Here is a 7001-nt window from a genome sequence, read left to right on the forward strand (position 1 = left end):
CATCGCAGCACTCTTTACAATAGCCAAGAGTTGGAACCAGCCCAAATGTCCATCATCAGATGAGTGGATACGGAAAATGGGGTACATCTACACAATGGAATACAACTCAGCTATAAAAACGAATGAAATACTGCCATTTGCAACAACATGGATGGACCTTGAGAGAATTATATTAAGTGAAACAAGTCAGGCACAGAAAGAGAAATACCACATGTTCTCACTTATTGGTGGGAGCTAAAAATTAATATATAAATTCACACACACACACACACACACACACACACACACACACACACACACAAAAACCGGGGAGGGGGGGAAGAAGATATAACAACCACAATTATTTGAAGTTCATACGACAAGCAAACAGAAAGGACATTGTTGGGGGGGGAGGGGGGGCGGGAGAAGGGAGGGAGGTTTTGGTGATGGGGAGCAATAATCAGCCACAATGTATATCGACAAAATTGAAAAAAAAAAGAAATATAAAAAAATAAATAAATAAATAAATAAATAAAAAAGAAATGTCTCTTTAAGGAGGTCGATTAGGAAAATGATAGGTGAGTTTCAGAGGGGGGAGAGAGAGAAGGTATGCCAGGAAGAGAGACACCAAGACAGGGGCTAGTACATCTGGCATGTGAGGTTTCTAAACCTGGAAATTAATGGGCATTCATTTTTACATCTAACACTTCTTTCCAGGTACTGGTGCTAATTGGTATGAGGTAAGGGTACAAAGATACATAATATATAGTCTCTGCCTATGTAGTATAAAGAAGAGAAGATGACAGGCACAATACCACTAAGTGGCACATAATTGTAGCACAGGCTCTGAGGAGTTCTGTACTTTGCAACCACGGAAGTATTCATGACTGGACTTTGAAGAACAAGTAAGATTTGGGTCAATGTGGGTGATTTCAGGGGAACGTAATAGAGAGAGAAAGGATATCAGGGCAGGTTTATGAAGCTATGTATAGTCCAGCTGGATGGAGACGAAGTACGTAGATGGGAGAACTGAGAGAAATCTGGAAAATATAGGCCTGGGGTATGATGGCTAAAAAAACACAATTCCAACCCTTACACTTGACAAGTAGCCAGGAATCTCAGTGCAGCGTGGCAGGTCCTTTGATGAGGACAGCTCAGGTGTTTTGAAAGCACGTAGAAGGAAATTATCTAGCCAAGACTTGGGGGCCAATGAAGGCTACCTTTAGGAAGTGATTTTAGAGATGTTTTGAAAAGATGAGTAGGAATTAGCCAGGCAAAGGGTAGGAGCATGATATTCAATCAAGGGCAAAAACATGGGCAGAGACCTAAAAGAGAGAGGCATGTTGCATTGAAGCATAGTAGTTCAGTTAGTTTGGGACTTTGAATTTAAGACAGGAAGTTTTGGGATATGGTGTTGGAGAGGAAAGGACAAACCAGTTCATGGGAGCTACTGTAAGTCACTTTCAATTCTTTAGGCTCAGAAGATATTCCAAGATGTTTCTCAAGGATGAGTCTAAATCAGAGTTTCATTTAGTTTCTCCCTCCCCTTACTGCAATGTGGATTGAAGGAATAAAAGACAGGCAGGAGGCCAGCCAGGTGGCTACCATACATCTGTGGATGAGAGGGGATGGTGTTCCGAATGCTGGGCGCCATTGTGAATAGAGAGAAGGGAAACCAAGTCAAGAGATGCCTACATAGTGGAGTGACAGGATGTGGTTATTGGTTGAATTTAAAGTGTGAAGAGAAGAGTGCCCCTTGTTCTGTCTGGGGCAAAATGTGTGAGGTTCAGTTTTGCACATGCTGAGCTCAAGGTGACTGTGAACCATCCAGTGTTGGTTCAGGGGCCGTGGGATGCACTAGCCTGTAGGTAAAGACTTAAAACTCTTTAGCACATGGGTGATATTGTAGGAGTGTCCAGGAAGAAGGTGGTTCAACTGCTTTAATAAGCTTTTTCTGTACTTTCTAGTTGGATAAGGTTTGCAAAGATGGATCAACTCCAGTTTTTGGTATTGTGGTAATTTCCATGCCATTGCTTGAGGCAGTTGCTTTCATTTCTTGTCATTTACGTCCTACATATAGAAAAAAAATCTAAAATAATCTTCTGCATGAAAATCTCAAAATGCCTACTGCTATCGCAATCCCTCCATTTAACTGTTTAATTTCTCTCTGGATGTTCACGGACACCTGCCGATATTTCAGTATTGAAGGACCTTGATCTTAGTCTTGTGAAATAACCAGGCTTACAATTGAAGAGGAGAGATACTGTCAAAGATATGATCTATGAAATAATCATTTAAAATATTCTTTTGTATAATTTAAATTATTTTCACATGGGCAAGATGAGTTTCTTGATCATGCTTCTATATAGATTAGGATTCCACAGACAGTAATGTATGAATAGAAAAAAAGGGGTGGTAAACATTTTGAAATAGTAATATTAATGCCTCTGAGATTATCAGGGACTTTTTCTTCTTTGCATTTTTTATGCTCTTATGATTTGTGAACATTATTTTACAACAGAAAAAATAAATATTATTGATACAGTGGTTTTACTATCATATTACATTATATTTGTGTAAAATAATATTAGCATTGTTATTGTTTTTAGTAGCTTGAATTGTATCATCCAACATTTCTATAAATGTCTTTATTACTCAGAGACTCATTTTAATTCTATTGTGAGCAAAATGTAGTCCAGGTACAGATGGTTTAAAGATGAATTAATAAGCACTGAACAAATCTTTCAGCAATCTAATTCTATATCCATCATGAGATCGTAGTATTAAATATGGTCTTTATAACACAGATAAAGCTAAGAGAATCCATGGCTTTACAAGCCACCAGTTAGTGGCAAAAATGAGATTAAAACTTTTTCTTTGCACAAAGGGCTGGGGAAATTATTATCATTTTATATATTTTAATAAGTCAGCTCAATTGACCTTACTATTTTCAGACTCAGTACAACTCGCAAGTCAATATTATCAACAGTAATTAGAACTGCAAACAATATGAAAGAAATCAGTCTGCTAAATTGTATACAATTAAACACTTATTGAAATGGTTTTCTAACAGTATCACAGATGATGAAAAGAAGGATGAAAACATTTTCTGAAAGTGCAACATGTGCTCTACACTGGCAAGAATAAAAATAAATCCTGAGAACTCTTCTCTTTGTCTCTCTGCAATAAAATGCCATCATGTTTACCATTAATAAAACTAAGTGTCCCCTTGTTACAGGTAAAATCATTAGCCCATCTTGTTCCAATGCAAGCTGCTGAATATTTCTGTACCCTACAGCTCTAGGTCACAGACTTGTGCTTGTGTAAGCAAAAAACCAGACTGCTAGCTCCCAGCTTTTCTGTACAAATAAAAAAATAGACAAGTCTTCTTTTAAAGAAAAAGAAAAAGGACCCCTCCTCAAGTAACCACACTTCCTGCCTTTATACCCAGGTGTGATAAAGGCCCTTACCCAAAGCTTGTTTAAAATAATGTCTGTATGAAAAGTTTTATATCTTGCTATAACTTGCATATTTTAGCTTCTGTAAACCAGCTATGCTTGCTCTTGCCTGTGTGCCTTTCAGGATGTCTCTATTTGACGGCTCAAGGTTAAACATGAATAACACCATTTTGTAAAAACATCTATTTTGGTCCATTTCAAGGATAATAGGGAGAGGGTAGAATGGTCAGAAAGTCCTTGCCAAGGATGGTTGGAGAGTCCCTGAGTCCCAGCCAAACGCTAACCACAAATTAGCGTATGTACACAAGGCTTGCTTGCATTGGCTGAACGCGAAACAGGCAATCACCCGATAGCGCCCAACTAAGCATAAAAATCAAAAGTAAATCAGGCTCGGGGCCACAACTCGAATTGGCTGCTGTGGTCCCGGCTGCCGGAATAAATCTTTAAAACTCCTTCTGAGTGTGTCTCCTTTGAACCTTAGCTACAACACCCTACACACTTTGTCCTTTATGAAGTACAAAGTTAAAATAAAACAAGGGTAAAAAGTATAAAAAAATGTTTTATGGACTAGCCAGTAGTGTCAGTGGTTAATAAAAATGTACCCTATTTTTTAAAATAATGAACCACTTGATTACAAATTACTTTGCACAGAAACCAAATTAAACCTCCCTTAAATATTGTCTACTTACTGTTATATGAAGTCAAATGAAAAATCATATTGGAGAAGGGCGTATAATTCATCACTAATTCTTTAGTAAAAAATATTTACCTATGCTTCTTTTTGTGCACTAAAATAAGGGGAAAAAACAGTGTAATTACGGTATGTGATAACTAAAAAAATCTAATTTCACCTCATTCTTGCTAGCCTATGTTTTTTGTTTTGTTTTCTAGTGTAATATAGTGTCAAATAACATAATTTCCTGTATATTAGTCATAGATCTACTTTTTTCCACATAAAATGTTGGTGGTCTGATGCATTACCTACCCAACTTGTTAATGTCTTTGCCTTGGAACACTTCAGAGACAGATGTGCTGGCTGGTTTCCGGTTAACTTTAGTATTTCCTTAAGGAGAAAATTACTCATTTAAAAAATGATCTAGAAGAAGTCCATAACAAGGACAAAAATAAAAATCATTTTATCTCAAATATATCTCCAACTCTGAGTTGAATCTAGATGTGGAAAGATAAAATTTCTTCATGTGCAAATGCATCTAATGTTCTTTTAATTTTATCCCCATCTTTAGAAATTGCAGCCTACAAATATAATATTTTTTTTCATGGAATATATAATTCTCACTTTTTTTTGTTTATTTTGATATTGCCTAATAAGGAGTACACGATAGGTTACAGTTGGAAAAGCTATAGAGCAGACTGAGTATAGAAACCTCCGAGGGGAAAGGGAAACACTTTAAGCCTTCAGTCAAGATGTCCTTTAAGATGGGAGCAGGAGATAGAACACTCTTGAATTGCTACTTCCTCTTGCGCAGTGATTAATGTTGTTAGTAGAAAGACATGATCACAACATGTAGCTCAGCCACTCGGTCTACTGTACCAGATTTATGAAGCCTGGGTTAGTATAGATTGTTGAAGGAGACTCACAACCTTGTAATTCACTAGGGAACAATGATCACAATAAAAACATGGCCTTGATGTTGTCTTTGCTCACTATTTTCATTGGCAGATGTATAAGTGGGTAAAAAACTATCTTGGCATTTAACGAGCAGGTAAAGTATGAGAAATAGCCCTCCTTGAGTACTGTCTTCAGTCTTCAGTGATGGCTCAGGCATTAGAAACAAAGGTGAGTTTTAAAGGGGCAGAGCTGACTCGTTAATCCATTAGAGGACTCATTGACCAGTTTCCCTGGTTGAATTAAGGTTTTTATTTTTGTGTCTTTAAACTTTCAGTAAGAGAACTCTTTTAACAAGTTGGGAAAATATTGTGTATATGAAAACTATGCCTTTCAAAAGTACATAATTCAACAATCCATCATAATACAGAAAGTTCTCTGACTTTGAGGTTTATTTTAAAGTCAAATGGAAACAACCATCTACATTATTATCCCCGTACAACATTTATTCACCTAGACAATTTAAAGGACCTTCCAAACCATTAGGCTAAAATAACAAAATAACTCACAAGAATGGCCTCAAGTGCTTATTATCAACCCATTGTCATCTAAAGGGCTCATTCCTTTTATTACATCTATTTTCTGTGTTATCCTCTTTTTAAAAAGCTTTCATGCTTTAGCAAAATTGTTCTCATCAATAAAGGCATTGTCTGAATTACATGGTTCTTTGAATGTGTTCACTCTTTTCAGTTGCTCTATGGAAACAACTCAGAAAGGGCAGGCATTTATTAGTTTTTCGGAGAGGCACATACTGGATCCTGAATGAAATGAATAGTATATAGTTTCAATTGTAGTTATGGAGGAGAAAGAAGTAAATGAGTAAGAGTCTCAAATAAGACTTCCAGGTGAAAAACCAAATAGAAATTTAGCAGACGATTGTGGCCATATCAACTTAGATTGCTTTACATTTCACATGCTTTTTAATGTGCTGCTCTGTTTCCCAAATGGACTTTGAAAACTTGGTTTAATTTTTTTAATGACTATGTCTGTACAACCTAAAAATAAAGTAAAAAATGCAAAACCAATATTTTGCATCATTTTGTCTGTTAAATGGAAAATCTAGATATTTGGAAACAAATGACTGGGTGAATTTATTTTTCATTTGCCATCTGAAATGAGTAGCAGGAGTATGTAAATATGGAATAATTTGAATAGCACCAAAAGGATCCCTGTTTAATTGTATTTCTAACACAGGTATGTCCAGAATTCACACTTTTGATCACTTTTTTATTTTTATTATTTATTTATTTATCTTACAGTACAGCAGTCTTGGTCTTTTATTTTATATTTTTTACACCCATTGTGCCATGAATTCATAGGAATATGTTCCAACAGCTCAGGCTCTTTGCCACTAGTTCTCACAAAGTGAAGTTCTCTGGGTGAAGCATGCTGGCACTTCAGTTGAACCCATGTTCCTTTCTCTTTTGCTTCCTTCTTTTTCTGATCATTTTCCTTCACATGTTCCAGGAAGCTGTCTCAGCTCTTAGAGAGCTTAATATGCGCAATACACACATTAATTCCCTTGGCAAGAATCTTGCCCTTAACTTGGTTGTTTGCCACAATGCCAACAGCATGGTGGGTAACATCGTAGACTCATTTGATTTTACTGTGGTAACATTTGTGGGGCATTCTGTTTTGAACAGTTCCCATTCCCTTGATGTCTACAATATCACCTTTCTTGTAGATTCACATGTACTGGCCAAAGGAACAATTCTAAGTTTTCTAGAAGGCCTAGAGAACATGCATCAAGTGCCTCTTCTCTTTCCCTTTGTGTTGGTCATTTTGGCAAATTACTGGAAGATGGTGGTTCTGGCCGAAAGGCCGATTGCTCATTAAGGTAAGAAAGTAATTCATTGAGCTACTAATAACTCATTATAAATTAGTTTATTAGATTAGCTAAATAGTAATCTGATAGAAATGATATTAGCTTACACAAA

This window comes from Cynocephalus volans, chromosome 9 (assembly GCF_027409185.1).
Source record: "Cynocephalus volans isolate mCynVol1 chromosome 9, mCynVol1.pri, whole genome shotgun sequence".
In the NCBI taxonomy this organism is placed as follows: domain Eukaryota; kingdom Metazoa; phylum Chordata; class Mammalia; order Dermoptera; family Cynocephalidae; genus Cynocephalus; species Cynocephalus volans.